An 18,766-nucleotide genomic window follows, 5' to 3' on the forward strand; every position below is an offset into this window, starting at 1 on the left:
GGATAGGCTCATTACTCAAAAAAAAGATATGGAAATAGCTACTAGAAAAAAAAAAAGGAGCGTGAGAGCCAAATGAATCGAAAGATTCATGTTTGGTTCGGGAAGAGATCATAAAAGTTTGTAAACTTACAAGAATAATCTACTTTCATTAAAAGATTTATTAGATAATCGAAAACAGAGGATCTTGAGTACTATTCGAAATTCAGAAGAATTGCGTAGAGGGACCATTGAGCAACTCGAAAAAAGCTCGGATTCGATTACAGAAAGTCGAACTAGAAGCGGATGAGTATCGAATGAATGGATACTCTGAGATAGAACGAGAAAAAGCAAATTTGATTAATGCTACTTCTATTAGTTTGGGAACAATTGAAAAGTCTAAAAACGAAACCCTTTATTTTGAAAAACAAGGGCAATGAATCAGGTCCGACAGCGGGTTTTCCAACAGGCCGTACAAGGAGCTCTAGGAACTCTGAATAGTTGTTTGAATACCGAGTTACATTTCCGTACGATTCGTGCTAATATTGGCATTCTCGGGTCCCCTGGAATGGAAGAAATAATTAAATTAATTAGGCCTTGAACTTCTACTTTCTCGTTTAGAATTTAGGCATTATTTTTCCCTTGCTTTCCGAAAAAAGAGTCAAGAAACACTAATGGCAACCCTTCGAGTCGACGAAATTCATAAAATTCTCCGCGAACGTATTGAACAATTATAATAGGAAAGTAGGGATTTCGACGAAATTCATAAAATTCTCCGCGAACGTATTGAACAATATAATAGGAAAGTAGGGATTGAGAATATAGGTCGCGTAGTTCAAGTGGGGGATGGGATTGCTCGTATTATAGGTCTTGGTGAAATAATGTCAGGTGAATTAGTCGAATTTGCAGAAGGTACTAGGGGTATTGCTCTGAATTTGGAATCCAAAAATGTTGGGATTGTATTAATGGGCGATGGGTTGATGATACAAGAGGGAAGTTTTGTAAAAGCAACAGGAAGAATTGCTCAGATACCCGTGAGTGAGGCTTACTTGGGTCGTGTTGTAAATGCTCTGGCTAAACCTATTGATGGGAAAGGCGAAATTATAGCTTCCGAATCTCGCTTAATTGAATCTCCTGCTCCAAGTATAATTTCCAGGCGTTCCGTATACGAACCTCTTCAAACAGGGCTTATTGCTATCGATTCGATGATCCCTATAGGGCGCGGTCAGCGAGAGTTAATTATTGGGGACAGACAGACTGGCAAAACAGCAGTAGCCACAGATACAATTCTCAATCAAAAAGGGCAAGGTGTAATATGTGTTTATGTAGCTATCGGTCAAAGAGCATCCTCCGTAGCTCAAGTAGTAACTACTTTCCATGAGGAGGGGGCCATGGAATACACTATTGTAGTAGCTGAAATGGCGGATTCACCTGCTACATTACAATACCTCGCTCCTTATACGGGAGCAGCCCTGGCTGAGTATTTTATGTACCGCGAACGGCATACTTTAATAATTTATGATGATCTCTCCAAACAGGCACAAGCTTATCGCCAAATGTCCCTTCTATTAAGAAGACCTCCCGGACGTGAGGCTTATCCAGGGGATGTTTTTTATTTGCATTCACGCCTTTTAGAAAGAGCCGCTAAATTAAATTCTCTTTTAGGCGAAGGAAGTATGACCGCTTTACCAATAGTTGAGACTCAATCTGGAGACGTTTCCGCCTATATTCCTACTAATGTAATCTCCATTACAGATGGACAAATATTCTTATCTGCGGATCTATTCAATGCCGGAATTCGACCCGCTATTAATGTGGGTATTTCTGTTTCCAGAGTAGGATCCGCGGCTCAAATTAAAGCCATGAAACAAGTAGCTGGCAAATCAAAATTGGAACTAGCGCAATTCGCAGAGTTACAAGCCTTTGCACAATTCGCCTCTGCTCTCGATAAAACAAGTCAGAATCAATTGGCAAGGGGTCGACGATTAAGGGAATTGCTTAAACAATCCCAGGCAAATCCTCTCCCAGTGGAAGAGCAGATAGCTACTATTTATACCGGAACAAGAGGATATCTTGATTCGTTAGAAATTGAACAGGTAAATAAATTTCTGGATGAGTTACGTAAACATCTAAAAGATACTAAACCTCAATTCCAAGAAATTATATCTTCTAGCAAGACATTCACCGAGCAAGCGGAAATCCTTTTGAAGGAAGCTATTCAGGAACAGCTGGAACGGTTTTCTCTTCAGTAACAAATAAATTTTGCATGTCTACTCTTGTTAGTAGAATAGGAATCGTTGAGAAAGCTTTTTCATTTGAATCATGCAAAAAAGTTTTCTTTGTTTTTAGTTTAGTATAGTTATTTAAAGAATAGATAGAAATAAGATTGCGTCCAATAGGATTTGAACCTATACCAAAGGTTTAGAAGACCTCTGTCCTATCCATTAGACAATGGACGCTTTTCTTTCATATTTTATTCTTTCTTTTATTTTTTTGCTTCTTCCGAGAAAAAACTGTTAGACCAAAACTCTTTTAGGAAATCAAAAAATCCAGATACAAATGCATGATGTATATATTATATCATGCATATATCATAAAGAAGGAGTATGGAGGCGGTAGTGGGAATCGAACCCGCAACCCCAAGGTTATGAGCCTTATGAGCTACCAAACTGCTCTATACTCTTAAACTAAAGAGGGGTAACTAGTGGATAAAAGAGGGTTGGATACGCCCCTCTACCAATATCTATACAAATAGAATAGTCCATTTATACAGAATGGTAAAGAGGGCTCCTCTATGATTATCAATTCCAGAAATCCATACAAATACGAAAGGGTATTTTATCCTTACCAACTGGATCTTGTTGCACCCGGTAACAAACATTCATAAACCATTTCTCGAAGTACGTGTCCGGATAGCCCAAAATGTCGATAAGTTAGCTCTAGGTCTTCCGGTCAAAAAACAACGTCGATGAAGGCGTGTAGGTGCACTATTACGCGGTAGGGATTGCAATTTTTCTCGCATTTTCGTTTTTTCACTCAAACTCAAGGGAGAAACTTTGCTTCTTATCTTTTTTTTTAAAGATTGACGAATCAAATGATATTTCTGTTCTAATTTCTGCCGCTTCTTCTCCCTCTGAATCAAACTTTTTTTTGCCATAATGTGTCGTTGCTATTATTACCAAGTATACGGTTCTAATCCTAGATGGAAAAATAAATAGAAAAAGAAATCTAAAAAGGCAGATCCTCCCTCTCTATCAAGAGTAATGAACTAGGTGCTGATACAGTACAAAAAAACAAACTAAATTAACCAAACTTGCCTGATGTTGAGGCAATCAAGAAAGCTGCATAAGTGAATATATAACCCACGGAAAAGTGAGCTAATCCAACCAATCTTGCTTGCACAATGGAAAGAGCCACGGGCTTATCTCTCCAGCGAATTAAATTAGCTAAAGGTGTGCGTTCATGAGCCCATGCTAAAGTCTCAATTAATTCCTGCCAATACCCCCGCCAGGAAATTAAGAACATAAATCCAGTAGCCCAAACAAGATGTCCAAATAAGAACATCCACGCCCATACCGATAAACTATTCATCCCAAAAGGATTATATCCATTGATAAGTTGTGAAGAGTTTAACCATAGGTAATCTCTTAACCATCCCATCAAATAAGTGGAGGATTCATTAAATTGTGAAACGTTGCCCTGCCATAATGTGATATGTTTCCAATGCCAATAAAAAGTAACCCACCCAATGGTATTTAACATCCAGAAAACTGCCAAATAAAATGCGTCCCAAGCAGAAATATCACAAGTACCGCCGCGCCCTGGGCCGTCACAAGGAAAACTATATCCAAAATCCTTTTTATCTGGCATTAATTTGGAACCGCGTGCATCTAAAGCGCCCTTTACTATAATCAATGTAGTTGTATGCAAACCTAGAGCAATAGCATGATGAACCAAGAAATCCCCAGGTCCTATTGTTAAGAAAAGCGAATTACTATTCTCATTAACAGCATTCAACCATCCGGGCAACCATAGGCTTCGACCCGCATTGAAAGCGGGGCCATTCGTTGAAGATAAGAGTATATCGAACCCATATGTCGTCTTGCCATGAGCAGATTGTATCCATTGGGCAAATATAGGTTCGATCAAGATTTGCTTTTCTGGAGTACCAAAAGCAAGCATGACGTCGTTATGAACATAAAGGCCCAAGGTATGGAATCCTAGAAAGAGGCTAGCCCAACTTAAATGAGATATGATAGCTTCTTTATGGTCTAACATTCTTGCCAATACATTATCCTCATTCTGTTCCGGATTGTAATCCCTAATGAAAAAAATAGCTCCATGAGCAAAAGCCCCTGTCATGATGAACCCTGCAATATATTGGTGATGAGTATATAAAGCAGCTTGAGTAGTAAAGTCTTGTGCTATGAATGCATAAGGAGGTAAAGAGTACATATGTTGAGCTACTAAGGAAGTAATAACCCCTAAAGAAGCTAGAGCAAGACCTAACTGAAAATGAATCGAATTGTTGATTGTGTCATAAAGGCCCTTATGCCCACGCCCTAATCGACCCCCCGGAGGAGTATGCGCTTCTAAAAGATCTTTAATACTGTGCCCAATTCCGAAGTTAGTTCGATACATGTGACCGGCAATGAGAAAAATAAATGCAATAGCTAAATGATGGTGAGCCATATCGGTCAGCCACAAACTTTGTGTTTGTGGATGGAATCCCCCAAGAAGAGTTAGAATGGCAGTTCCCGCTCCTTGAGCGGTACCAAATAAATGATTACTCGAATCAGGGTTTTGGGCATAAAGATTCCATTGACCCGTCAAAAGGGGTCCCAACCCCTGGGGATAGGGTAATACATCTAAGAAATTATTCCATCGAACGTACTCCCCCCTGGATGCGGGAATAGCAACATGAACTAAATGTCCTGTCCAAGCCAAAGAACTTACCCCGAAAAGTCCTGACAAATGATGATTGAGACGAGATTCCGCGTTTTTGAACCACGAAAGGCTTGGTTTCCATTTGGGTTGTAGATGTAACCAACCCGCTATTAAGGACAGCGTAGAAAGAAATAATAGAAAAAGAGCTCCAGTATAAAGATCCTCATTGGTGCGTAATCCTATTGTATACCACCACTGATAAACTCCAGAATAAGCAATATTCACTGGACCAGCAGCACCTCCTCGAGTAAAGGCTTCCACAGCGGGTTGACCAAAATGAGGATCCCAAATCGCATGAGCAATAGGTCTTACGTGTAAAGGATCCTGTATCCATGATTCAAAATTTCCTTGCCAAGCTACATGAAACAGATTTCCGGACGTCCATAGAAAGATTATTGCTAATTGCCCAAAGTGAGAAGCAAAAATGTTCTGATAAAGACGTTCTTCAGTAATATCATCATGACTTTCGAAATCATGTGCGGTAGCAATACCAAACCAAATACGACGAGTAGTGGGGTCCTGAGCTAAGCCTTGGCTAAACCTGGGAAATCTTAATTCCATAATGCCTTTCAAATCCTCCTAGCCACTATCCTACTGCAATAATTCTCGCTAAGAAGAATGCCCATGTCGTGGCAATTCCACCCAGAAGGTAATGGGTTACTCCTACAGCGCGTCCTTGTATAATGCTCAAGGCTCTAGGCTGAGTAGCAGGAGCAACTTTTAATTTGTTATGAGCCCAAACGATAGATTCAATGAGTTCTTGCCAATAACCACGGCCGCTGAATAAAAACATTAAACTGAAGGCCCAGACAAAATGAGCACCTAAGAAAAAAAGACCATATGCAGATAATGAAGAACCATAAGACTGAATGACTTGCGATGCCTGTGCCCACAAGAAATCTCGAAGCCACCCATTAATCGTAATGGAACTCTGTGCAAAGTTTCCCCCTGTAATATGAGTTACCACCCCTTGATCACTTATAGTACCCCAAACATCCGACTGCATTTTCCAACTGAAATGGAAAATGACTACCGAAATTGCATTGTACATCCAGAATAAACCTAAGAAAACATGATCCCAGGCGGATACTTGACATGTTCCCCCTCGGCCAGGCCCATCGCAAGGAAAGCGAAAACCTAGATTTGCTTTATCGGGTATCAAACGGGAACTCCGAGCAAATAAAACACCTTTCAAAAGTATTAATACAGTCACATGTATGGTAAATGCATGAATGTGATGGACTAAAAAATCTGCGGTTCCTAATGGAATAGGTAACAAAGCCACTTTGCCACCTACTGCTACTAACTCGCCGCCTCCCCACGTTAAGCTAGTACTTGTTGTTGCACCAGGAGCTGTTACGCCAGGCGCAGTAGCATGGATATTTTGTACCCATTGAGCAAAGATAGGTTGTAATTGTATGGCAGTATCCGAAAACATATCTTGTGGACGGCCTAAAGCACTCATGGTATCATTATGAATGTACAAGCCAAAACTGTGAAAACCTAGAAATATACATACCCAGTTAAGGTGGGATATGATTGCATCGCGGTGTCTAAGGACGCGATCTAATAGATCGTTGTATCGAGTAGTTGGATCATAGTCTCTTACCATAAAAATTGCTGCATGTGCAGCAGCACCGACTATTAGAAATCCGCCAATCCACATGTGGTGTGTGAACAAGGAAAGTTGTGTACCATAGTCAGTAGCTAGGTATGGATAGGGAGGCATAGAATACATATGATGAGCTACAACAATGGTTGTAGAGCCTAGCATAGCTAGGTTAAGAGATAATTGAGCATGCCATGACGTTGTTAAGATTTCATAAAGACCCTTATGGCCTTGTCCTGTAAATGGGCCCTTGTGAGCCTCCAAAATATCTTTAAGTCCATGGCCAATACCCCAATTGGTCCTATACATATGACCTGCGATTAGGAAAAGAATAGCAATAGCTAAATGATGGTGCGCAATATCGGTCAGCCAGAGACCACCGGTTACTGGATCTAGTCCTCCGCGAAAAGTCAGAAATTCTGCGTATTTGGACCAATTTAAAGTGAAAAAAGGGGTTGCTCCTTCGGCAAAACTAGGATAAAGTTGAGCCAAAAGGTCCCGATTCAAGATAAATTCATGAGGAAGTGGTATCTCTTTAGGATCCACCCCAGCGTCAAGAAATTGGTTAATTGGTAAAGATACATGAATTTGGTGCCCCGCCCAAGAAAGAGACCCAAGTCCTAATAATCCCGCTAAGTGGTGATTCAACATGGATTCTACATCTTGGAACCAGGCCAATTTGGGAGCGGCTTTGTGATAATGGAACCAACCAGCAAAAAGCATTAACGCTGCAAAAATCAATGCACCAATTGCAGTACAATAGAGTTGTAATTCACTAGTTATTCCAGATGCTCGCCAAAGCTGAAAAAAACCAGAGGTTATTTGGATTCCTCGGAAACCCCCGCCTACATCACCATTCAATATTTCTTGCCCTACTATAGGCCAAACTACCTGAGCACTGGGTCCAATGTGAGTAGGATCACTTAGCCATGCTTCATAATTGGAAAAACGGGCGCCATGAAAGTACATGCCACTCAACCAAAGAAAGATAATGGAAAGTTGCCCGAAATGAGCACTAAAGACTTTTCGAGAAATCTCCTCCAAATCACCAGTATGACTATCGAAATCGTGAGCATCAGCATGTAGGTTCCAGATCCAAGTGGTAGTATCAGGGCCCTTAGCTAGTGTTCTTGAGAAATGGCCGGGTCTGGCCCATTCCTCAAAAGATGTTTTTACAGGATCCCTATCCACAACAATTTTTACTTCTGGTTCCGGCGAACGAATAATCATTAAGTCCTCCTCTTTCCGGACAAGACATACAAAGAGACCCGCCAACTGTCTTTTTAGTGAATCTTTGAAAGATATATATTTTGAAAGATAGATTTTGAAAGATAGATTTTGAAAGATAGATATTGTGATTAGTTCTTTTCTTTACTATCTACCATCCTTCTATTTTTTTTTTAGTTATTCACTGGAGCAATTATATATTGAAGTCAATCCGAGGCAAGTGTTCGGGTCTATTATGACATAAAGATTAGGTGCCTAACGGACATTGTTTATCTTGAAAAACAAATATTTCTCGACGTAAGAAAAAAATCTTTTTTATTTTTAATTTAAGAAACTAGTGTATTTTTTTTGAGGGCATAAGCTCCTATCTATATCTACTTTCCTTGAGCATAATATAGGGTTTTTTATTTGATTCTAAATTCCAAGATAACTCATTAGAATTATTAATAAGATGGTCCTAATATATTAGCAATATTTAGATTGCCCCCTCTTTTTATTCACTTTATTACTTCTATTCTAGACCCTATCCCTATGGTTTATTCTTATGAAATATCATATAAAATAGAAGGTATAAGAAATGGATATAATGAAATTCTTGATTCGATCTTACGACCTAATTTATTTGATTAATGGATCAACAACCAAACCACCCATTTTATGAAAAAGAAGGAGCATGGTCTTATTCAAATTCAAAGCGCTTCGTAATCTTCAACCAGTTCTGTGCTTCAATATAATTTCCCGGAGTAAGCGCTATAGCTTGTTTCCAATATTCAGCAGCTTGATCAAACCAAGCTTCCGCAATTTCCGAATCACCCTGTAGAATGGCCTGTTCTCCTCGGTCGGAATAGGAAGTTCCTTCCCTTAGAACCGTACTTGAGAGTTTCCTACCTCATACGGCTCAGAAATTGCTATCTGAATTTCCCCTATCTTAACTGAATTCGATTTATCAAAAATCGATCCAATTTGTTCTTGGGTTAAGCAGAAGAAATTAATTACCTAAGTTTCAAACCCTAATTTTTATCAATAATCAGTTTGATCTTTTTTCCCACCTTCAGAAGAATGAAGCATAGATAGATATAGAGCCTTCGTTCAAATTTTCTGAGAGGTAACTATCCCGGTTTCATATATGAAATCTCTATAGAATCCTTGAAAAAGACTTTTTTCCATAAGAAAGAAAAAAGAACTTACTATCTTTGGGATCTGATACTACACCGCTGCTTAATCCCTTAGTGGATCGGCTCTATTACATAAGCGGATTCCTAAATTTTGCCCCATATCATGGGATAAGTAAGCAGTTTTTTTTAGTTGTATCGACCCAGTCGCTCACTAATTGATCTTTACGGTGCTTTCTCTATCAATTTGAGAAACTTTATCCATAGAGTAGTAGTATAGGCCATACTTTCTTCGTTTTTTGATTCTCGTGAAGTGTCCTTCCTTCCTACAGCTGATAGGGAAAAATCGTTGTTTTTACGATCCCTATGTAGAAAGCCCTTTTTTTCTAGTATTTACTAGAAAATTTGATCCTCTCTTTTTTTTTTTTCTTTCTATAGTGGAGATAGTCGCACGTAATGACAGATCACGGCCATATTATTAAAAGCTTGCGGTAAGAAGGGGTTTCGTTCTAGTGCCCGGAAATAATATTCCAAAGCCTTTGTATGCTCTCCATTGCTTGTGTGTATAAGGCCTATGTTATAGAGTATATAACTTCGATCATAGGGATCGATTTCTAGTCGCGTAGCTTCATAATAATTTTGCAAAGCTTCCGCATAATTTCCTTCGGATTGAGCCAACATCCGTTACGGTCGTTCATTCTATTCAAAAAATCTCCGTTCCAAAACCGTACATGAGGTTTTCATCTCATACGGCTCCTCCCTTCTGTACATAATAGTACTAAGCGAAATAATCTATAGAATCAAAATAGAATTAGTCCCGTCTCATTATGAACCGAAAGGGGCTGGTATTTTTCCAAGAAATCTCTAGCCAACCTTCCCACAAGAGGTTTTTCTTAACACCAATGAATTCTATTAATGCTAGAGGAAAACGATAGCTCCAATAATTTCTTTGTTCTCAACGCCTCCTATTTAGAGGAATTAGCTACTTCAACGATCTTTGATGGTTATAGGGGTATCCAAAGTACAAACCTGATGGTTGTTTGTTATCCCAACCATTCTTCCCAGCCCTGATACCGATCAGGAAAGGGGTAATTTCTAACAAAGTTTTTCTCTTGTTGATTCCTATTTCTAGGTGTAGTGCTTTTCTCCCCTATGCTGCCTACGGATACTAATAGAGTAGGATTGGCCTGTAATCCATACCATACCATATCCTGTAGGTGTAACCTTTCGCTCAATACTCAAATCTACAATTGAAGTATCTGAAGCCGCATCAATCGAGGATACACGACGGAAGGAATTGTTAGTTCGCCTCACCTTCCCGAAGCGTGGGTTTGTTTGCTTTACAAATTTGGTTCTCTCTATGCCAACCCCCCTCTCTTTTTCGTAAGACTGAGGTATAGGTAGGGCTAAAAAAAAGCAAAAAAAAGAGTCAAATCGCACCATCTCTATAATAAGTAAATGCCTTTTTTTCTCCTGAGGTTGTCGGAATTATTCGCAATAAAATATTGGCTACAATTGAGGAGGTCTTATCAATGAAATTTCCATTTCCACGGGATCTAGGCATAATTCCCAACCCATTCTATATAGAATTGTTTTCATTCCTTCACAAAATAACATAAAAACAAACACATTCGATTCTTATAATTATAAATAGATTGATCCATATGCTCTACTCTAAATCCATATGCTTTAAATGGATAAGAGAGATATGGATTTTCCGCTCAGCTCAAATTGTATCCTTTTCCTTCTGCTTGGACACGAAGAGATATGAAATATTTGACTAAGACTGGATTTCATTCCACTTTCCTATTTCTGAACAACAACTTATGTTATCAACTATTTCGTGTTTTCAAAGTTATTAATTGTCTCATACCCTATTTTTGATTTCGATAGTATGGTGTAGCGTATCTTATGCAAACGGAATTCTAAGGTTTCTTTATTTTATTATGCAATAAGAAGAATTCTTCCATTTTCTTTTTCTTTAGTTGCGGGAAAACCCAAATTAAAACTTTTATTTTATAGCGAGCGCAATTTCTAGTAAAAAATCCTGTATCCTTCCACTTAGATCAAAAGGAATTTTTCCAATAGAACTATGGAACCCCCGAGTGGTTGCGGTTGTACCTGTACTGCAGGAATAAGAAAACTCGCTATTCACTCAGTTTATTTTCCATAATAAGTTATGTAGGAGAGATGGCCGAGCGGTTCAAGGCGTAGCATTGGAACTGCTATGTAGACTTTTGTTTACCGAGGGTTCGAATCCCTCTCTTTCCGTTTTTCTTAATTCATCAACGTTAAGGATCACAATGTATCAAATCAAATAACAATTTTTTCCAGCAATAATATAATATCTTATATTATCTTATTTTGATTTAATAGAAATTAGAAATTCTCTATAGCAAATTACTGTGGTATGTAAAATACACATAGAGGAAAAAAGAAAAAAGGATCCTAATCCTAGGGTTAATCAATTTTAGCTAGTTGATGGGAAAATACAAATTAATGGTAATGGTCTTAGGGCGATTTAGTTCGGGGAAAGGGGAAGGGGAAGAAAATTCTATGAACCTTTCCTTTTTTCGTTAAGTTCAAGTCTGACGAGAGTAATATTCTACAACTAACAACTCATTTATTTTGAGACCGACCCACTTCCTATCTAGGATTTTATTTACTAGTCCTTTATATTCCAACGTGTCAATCGCCAAATGCTTTGGCAATTTCCCCGGGTCCGATGAAGCAATATAATTTTGAACCAGACCTTTTGATCTTTGGTTATCTTTCGTAGTAATAATATCTCGGGGTTTGCAACGAAAACTTGGTATATTGACTATACGACCATTAACTAAAATATGTCTATGGTTGACTAATTGGCGGGCCCCAGGAATGGTTGAAGCCATACCCAATCGAAAAAGGATATTATCCAAACGCATTTCAAGTAATTGTAGTAAAACCTGGCCTGTTGACCTTTTTGCTTTTCCAGCGATATGTACATATCTAAGTAATTGTCGTTCTGTCAGACCATAATGAAAACGCAATTTCTGTTTTTCTTGAAGACGAATACGATATTGCTCCTTTTTCCCAGAATTGAATTTTTTTTTAAGATTACTTCCGGATTTAGGTGTTTTTCTAGTGAGTCCTGGTAAAGCTCCCAGACGGCGTATTTTTTTTAAACGAGGTCCTCGATAACGGGACATGAAGACTCCTTTTTTTATTTTATTGAAATTTCATTTTACACAATTAATTTCATTGTATTTACATTACAGAATACATCGAAATTAAAACTGAATTAAACTACAGGATAAACAGAGTAAAATCAACTAAAGTACCCCAAAAAATGGAATTTCATCAAAATCTTTTTTTTTTGTATATATATTATTTATTTTATTGTTTTGTATCTAGCAAAATTGTAAGGTAAAAAACATAAAAGATCCTGGATTCTCCATTTAATTCGGAAAAAAAGAGATTCTTGTTCGTAGAACATCGATAGAGAAAAAAAAGCCGACTATCGGATTTGAACCGATGACCCTCGCATTACAAATGCGATGCTCTAACCTCTGAGCTAAGTGGGCTTACATAACGGAAATAGTGTAACAAATAGAAATAGGTATAGTATAGGAAATCCGTAAAATCTCAGATATTAGTTATTAATCTTAGCTATTAACTAGTTCTAAATTTGAAGTTATACTTATAAAAATAAAAAAATACTAAAACTTCTTAAAGATAAAGTTAGCTTGATATGCTTAACTATAGGATATTAAAAAATAAAATTATAGAATTTATTGGTATTTTCATTCGATCATTATAGACTTTATTATTTGTTAATAATTTGAGGATTAATATTTCACTAAGGGGAACATAGAGTCAGAGTAAATAAAATTGCTAATTCTGATTAGAAAAAAAGAATAAATATCAAGCGTTATAGTATAATTTTGAATACTATAAAAAAGTAAGACGGGAGGTGGGGGAGATAAAAACTTTTGGATATATTGATTCGGATTGAATTGCAAATACATCAAGGATAGAATCAATTCAATTCTGAATTGCAATAAGCAAGCGAGGTCTCTCAAATAGAGTCGAACTGAACTGCTAGACTACGTTGAGTGATGAACTCAATGATTCAAAAAAAAAACTAAGAGATGGATGAAATTACACAAGGAATCCTGGTCTCAAAGAAGAGGGAAATGGGGATATGGCGAAATCGGTAGACGCTACGGACTTGATTGTATTGAGCCTTGGTATGGAAACCTGCTAAGTGGTAACTTCCAAATTCAGAGAAACCCTGGAATTAAAAAAGGGCAATCCTGAGCCAAATCCGTGTTTTGAGAAAACAAGGGGTTCTCGAACTAGAATACAAAGGAAAAGGATAGGTGCAGAGACTCAATGGAAGCTGTTCTAACGAATCGAGTTAATTACGTTGTGTTGTTAGTGGAATTCCTTCTAGTTCTAAATTAGAGAAAGAGGGGTTTTATACCTTATACATTTAATAAACACGTATAGATACTGACATAGCAAACGATTAATCACAGAACTCATATTATATTCTAATTATAATATAGGTTCTTTATCTTTTTTAAAAATGAAATTAGAAATGATAATGATTATGAAATAAAAAACTCATATCATAATTTTTTTTTTTCATTATTGTGAATCCACTCCAATCGAATATTGAATAATCAAATTCTTCAATTAAAATTCAAAGTTTTCGAGATCTTTAAAAAAGTGGATTAATCGGACGAGGACAAAGAGAGAGTCCCATTCTACATGTCAATACTGACAACAATGAAATTTCTAGTAAAAGGAAAATCCGTCGACTTTATAAGTTGTGAGGGTTCAAGTCCCTCTATCCCCAAATCCTCTTTTATTCCCTAACTATACTATATTATTATTATTATTTATCCTCTTTTTTTTTTTCTTTTTATCAATGCACTTTTTTTTCTTTTTATCAATGCAATGGGTTTAAGATTCATTAGCTTTCTCATTCTACTCTTTCACAAAGGAATGCGAAGAGAACTCAATGGATCTTATCCTATTCATTGAATAGATTTCTTTTTTATTAGAGTATCGGCAAGAAATCTTGGTTATTCACTCTATTTTTAAGTTTTATTTAAGTAAACCATGCACAATGCATAGGACTACCCCCCCCATTTTCAAATTTAAAATTTGAAATACTTTAATTAATTTTTAGTCCTTTTAATTGACATAGATACAAATACTCTACTAGGATGATGCACAAGAAAAGGTCAGGATAGCTCAGTTGGTAGAGCAGAGGACTGAAAATCCTCGTGTCACCAGTTCAAATCTGGTTCCTGGCAGAGAAAAAAAAAAAAAAGATCCACCGAATAGGTATTGATCCAAATACCTCGAGATGGATTGTGATACATATTCATTAATAATATTTATTCATCTAAGTGGATAAATCTATAATATAAATATAGAGGCACTTCTTTTTCTTTTTAAAGAAGTTTTAAAATATATCTTTTCTTTATGATAAAGAAGGGGGTGAGATTCCCCTTTATTTTTTTGCGTTTCTTAATTTTGTATTCCGCTATTCCGACGAATATTTTTTTAGTCTTGCTTATCTTTATCTTATCTTATTTTCCTAGTTGTGCTAAGTAATGTGCGCGGTACAAAGTTCCTGGTAGAGAACTTCTTTGAGTCATCCTATTTTTCTGTTCATATGAAGGAAATTAATATGCGATTTTCAAAATAGGGGAATCCAAATGAAACCCTTTTTTTGCTCAGTCTATCTGGAATGCTTTTGTATAATTAGGAATTAATTATAAATAGGTATTCCGTTTCATCTAGGAAAAGAACCTAAAAATATTCCTTGACTTGAATAAAATCTGGAGTTGTGTTGTATAAGTGAGCATGAATTTCTTATCATTCAATGAGCATCTTGTATTTCATAAAAATTGGGGGTTATATAATCCTTACGTAAGGGCCAGCCTATCCAACTTTCAGGCATTAGGATACGTTTAAGGCGCGGATGATTATCATAAGAGATTCCCACCATATCATAAGATTCGCGTTCTTGAAAATCGGCACTTCTCCAAATCCAGAAGACAGACGGAATTCTAGGATTATCCTTTTGGGCAAAGACTTTTATGCAGACTTCTTCTGGATTATCTATACCATATTGTATTCTCGTAAGATGATACACGCTAGCTAAAGATCCACCGGGTGCTACATCATAAGCACATTGGGAGCGTAAATAATTGTAACCATATACATATAAAATGACAGCAATGGAATCCCAATCCCCTGCTTTTATTTGTAAAGTCTCTATTCCTCGGTGATCAAAGCCCAAAGATCTATGAACCACCTCATGTTTGACTAGCCAATTAGATAACCAACCCTGCTGCATTGTCTTCATCTCTCCCTCTTTGTATAAATATTTCACATTTCGGATGCAAGTTTGAAAGATTGCCCTGCTTTTTATTTTTCTACACAAAAGAGCCCCTCTCCTAATTCACTAATTTGTAGGAAGGTACTGAACTTTTGGATTTGAAAAAAGTTTCAGAAGATATATCTAATGTAGATGGTGATTGATAGAGCAATTCTTGCTCATAAGTTCCTGTATGAGTACTGCGCCTAACATAAAGCTTGTGACTGGTAGTAAAACATCTATTTTTATTTTGAGATAGAGTTTGATCCTCAACTATTTCTCGCGATATCTTCTTACGAAGTTTTGTTAGGGCATCTATAACTGCCTCCGGTTTAGGTGGGCAGCCCGGCAAGTAGACATCCACAGGAATTAACTTATCAACTCCCCGAACAGTACTATAGGAATCCGTACTGAACATTCCCCCTGTAATAGTACAGGCTCCCATAGCAATGACGTATTTTGGTTCAGGCATTTGCTCGTATAATCTCACTAAAGAGGGAGCCATTTTCATTGTTACCGTACCGGCTGTTAAAATTAGGTCTGCTTGCCTAGGACTTGATCTTGGTACCAATCCATAACGATCAAAGTCGAATCGTGAGCCTATTAATGAAGCAAATTCAATGAAACAACAACTGGTACCGTATAGAAGGGGCCATAAACTGGAGAGTCTTGACCAATTCGAAAGATCATTTGGTGTAGTTGAAATAACAGAATTGGAACTTGTTTGGTCAAGTAAGGGAAACTCAATCAAATTCATAACTGTCTCAATAGAATCTTTTCCTTCTTTTTTTTTGTCTAAATATTCAGTTAAGACCATTCCAAGGCTCCTTTTCGCCATGCATAAACTAAACCAACAACTAAGATAAGCACGAAAATCAAAGCTTCGATAAAAACGGATACACCCAATACGTCGAAACTCATTGCCCAAGGGTATAGAAAGACGGTTTCCACATCAAAAACAACAAAAACGAGCGCAAACATATAATAGCGTATTCGGAATTGTACCCAAGCCCCTCCCATGGGTTCTATACCCGATTCATAACTAGAAAGCTTCTCTGGTCCTTCACTAACCGGGGCTAAAAGTCCTGAAATCGAAAATGCCAAAATAGGAATAAGGCTTGCTATTATTAGAAATGTCCAAAAAATATCATATTCGTGAAGCAGAAACATAATGTACTCCCATTAATGTGGAATAGGCGGAACTTAAATTAGTCAATTCAATTCAGCATTGTCAATTTATCCAGAACTTCTCTCTTTTCCTCGGTGAAACAAGAATCTTTTTTGTTCAAACAAAAGCGCTTAGTTTAAGTTTAGCCTTTGTTTCCTCTGTGCTGCATCTTCTTTAAAGATTCATCCAATGGAATCCCAACTCCCTTTCTTTTGGATTTCCATTCTATTTAGATATGGTGTATGTAGATCTAATTCTTATATAAAGAAAACTTTCTCGTTTCACTTTGTCTCGCTTTCTCTAGAATCTCTAGAAAAAAGAATAGCTCTATCCTTTATTTAATATTTAATAATAAAATAATAAGAGACTATTAAATAAAAATGAGAATACTACTAAATTAGAACCTAATTAAGATAGTAGGACTAATCTATGCAGTATAATTAATGAGAAGTAATACTATAAAATAAAAATAAAGAACTCTATTTCAGAACTATGAGACAGAATATTCTGTTTTCTTATTTACTCTTTACTTTATTTTTTCTATTTAAAGTTGATCAATTTACATAATGTATCTATAAACAAAGTAATAAATATACTTAAAACAAAGTAGGAATTCGCAAAATGGATAAAATCATTGCAGTTATTATAGGGAAGTCTAGAGATATCCTATTTGAAGGAGGACGGGATTCAAATCAGGGAAAGGATCCTTTCTTCTATTGATTTGATAGAAATTCGTTTTTCTTTTCCTGTCTGTATGATTTTGATTTTCGATGAATGAGCCTTTGGTAATGCTTTTATCTCTATTCTATGTCGCAGGCGCCTATCCAGTCTATAAACAAATACTAATGAGAAAATGAAAACTATACTAAACTAAAGAAAACATAGGATAGAGATCCTAAAATCTAAAAAAGGGCATATTAGGGCTATACGGATTCGAACCGTAGACCTTCTCGGTAAAACAGATCAAACGGATTATTATCGAAATGATTTGAACTGTTTCAAAGACCCAACATGCATTTTTTTGCATTGGGCTCTTTCATAAACTGATTTAAAGATCAGTTAGTCCACCATAGTTTTTCTTTACGGAAAGATAATGAGATGGCTCCCTGTGCTCTGATTGATTTTTTGTATTATGATCTATCTAGGAGCAATACCAAAGTGTTTCAAAGGAGGATTACCTTGACTTAGGTCTGCCTCCGGTCTAAATTAAATCAACCTAAGTGAAATGGAGTCTCTATCGTTCCACTGCAAGAGTTAACTATGAGACTTCATACACCTTAAAGTTCATAGAACGAAAAGAAGTTTTTTGGAGGCCCTTATCCTCATTACGCCTAGCATTTAGTGGGCTGGATATTTACCTTATCAACTAGCAAATCCATAAGGGTTCTATTTGATTAGGCACCTGAATTGGCACCTGAATCGGACTGAACCGACTGTTTGTCAGGCTACTGTTCTCCTATTCTCTCGAATCTATGAAGTAAGACATTGATTTTGCAATAAGATCGATTATGTTCATTGCATAATAAGCTCCTTTGAAAAGCATTGGCGCACGTGTAAACGAGTTGCTCTACCGAACTGAGCTATAGCCCTTATCAGAGATATCTTAACATATAGATAATTTCTTGTCAAGATGAATATTTTCTAATGCCAGAGGATACCCCTTTGATCTGTATCTGTTTAGTATTTAGTTTAGTATTTAGTATATAACAGACCAATAACAGAGCGGTATTGCTTAGAAAAGGGATTCAATATATAATCGATCGAAGTAATGGGTCTTCCTTTGTGGTGATAAATTGCCTACTTAACTCAGTGGTTAGAGTATTGCTTTCATACGGCGGGAGTCATTGGTTCAAATCCAATAGTAGGTAAGTAGGTAGAAAAATTACTAGATAGCATTGGACTTACTTCGCTTCGCTATCTAATAACTTTTTCTACCCCTCTTCCCTTTTTCTTTGTATCAACTATAAACCACTGGATTGTCTTCAATTGGATGGGGGAATCCAATTGACAGCCTCGATTCGTATCCTAGCTCGTCTGAGAGCGAGCTTCGCTTCAACCAAATCTTTCGTACCCTCAGCTTTACTCAAGTTAGCTTCGGCTATTTCAAGTGCCTTTTGAGCTTCTTCCGGATCAATATCACTACCCAGTTCCGCATCATTTCCTAAAATGATGATCTCATTATTAACTATTCTCGCAAAACCGCTCCACAGAATCGCTGTTAACCATTGGTCGTTGAGGAGGCGTATTCTCAAAGGACCCATATCTACTGCTGTGTTAATGGGGGCGTGGTTTGGTAATACGCCAATTTGGCCACTATTAGTGGATAAAATGATTTCTTTCACTTCACA

The 18,766-nt window shown here is 37.0% G+C and overlaps 4 non-coding genes across 4 annotated transcripts; 2 read left to right on the forward strand and 2 right to left on the reverse strand.

Moving 5' to 3' along the window:
• Nucleotides 1-2,363: 2,363 nt before the first annotated feature.
• On the reverse strand, nt 2,364-2,435 carry TRNAR-UCU (transfer RNA arginine (anticodon UCU)). Its single transcript has one exon. It is a non-coding gene; the product is annotated as a tRNA-Arg (tRNA).
• Nucleotides 2,436-11,055: 8,620 nt separating this feature from the next.
• TRNAS-GGA (transfer RNA serine (anticodon GGA)) lies at nt 11,056-11,142 on the forward strand. Its single transcript has one exon. It is a non-coding gene; the product is annotated as a tRNA-Ser (tRNA).
• Nucleotides 11,143-12,361: 1,219 nt separating this feature from the next.
• Nucleotides 12,362-12,434, reverse strand: TRNAT-UGU (transfer RNA threonine (anticodon UGU)). Its single transcript has one exon. It is a non-coding gene; the product is annotated as a tRNA-Thr (tRNA).
• A 1,670-nt stretch (nt 12,435-14,104) lies between these two features.
• Nucleotides 14,105-14,177, forward strand: TRNAF-GAA (transfer RNA phenylalanine (anticodon GAA)). Its single transcript has one exon. It is a non-coding gene; the product is annotated as a tRNA-Phe (tRNA).
• The last annotated feature ends 4,589 nt before the right edge of the window (nt 14,178-18,766 follow it).

The sequence above is a fragment of the Triticum urartu genome, unplaced genomic scaffold (genome assembly GCF_056163025.1).
Source record: "Triticum urartu cultivar PI428250 unplaced genomic scaffold, HENAU_Tu73 scaffold2, whole genome shotgun sequence".
Classification (NCBI taxonomy): domain Eukaryota; kingdom Viridiplantae; phylum Streptophyta; class Magnoliopsida; order Poales; family Poaceae; genus Triticum; species Triticum urartu.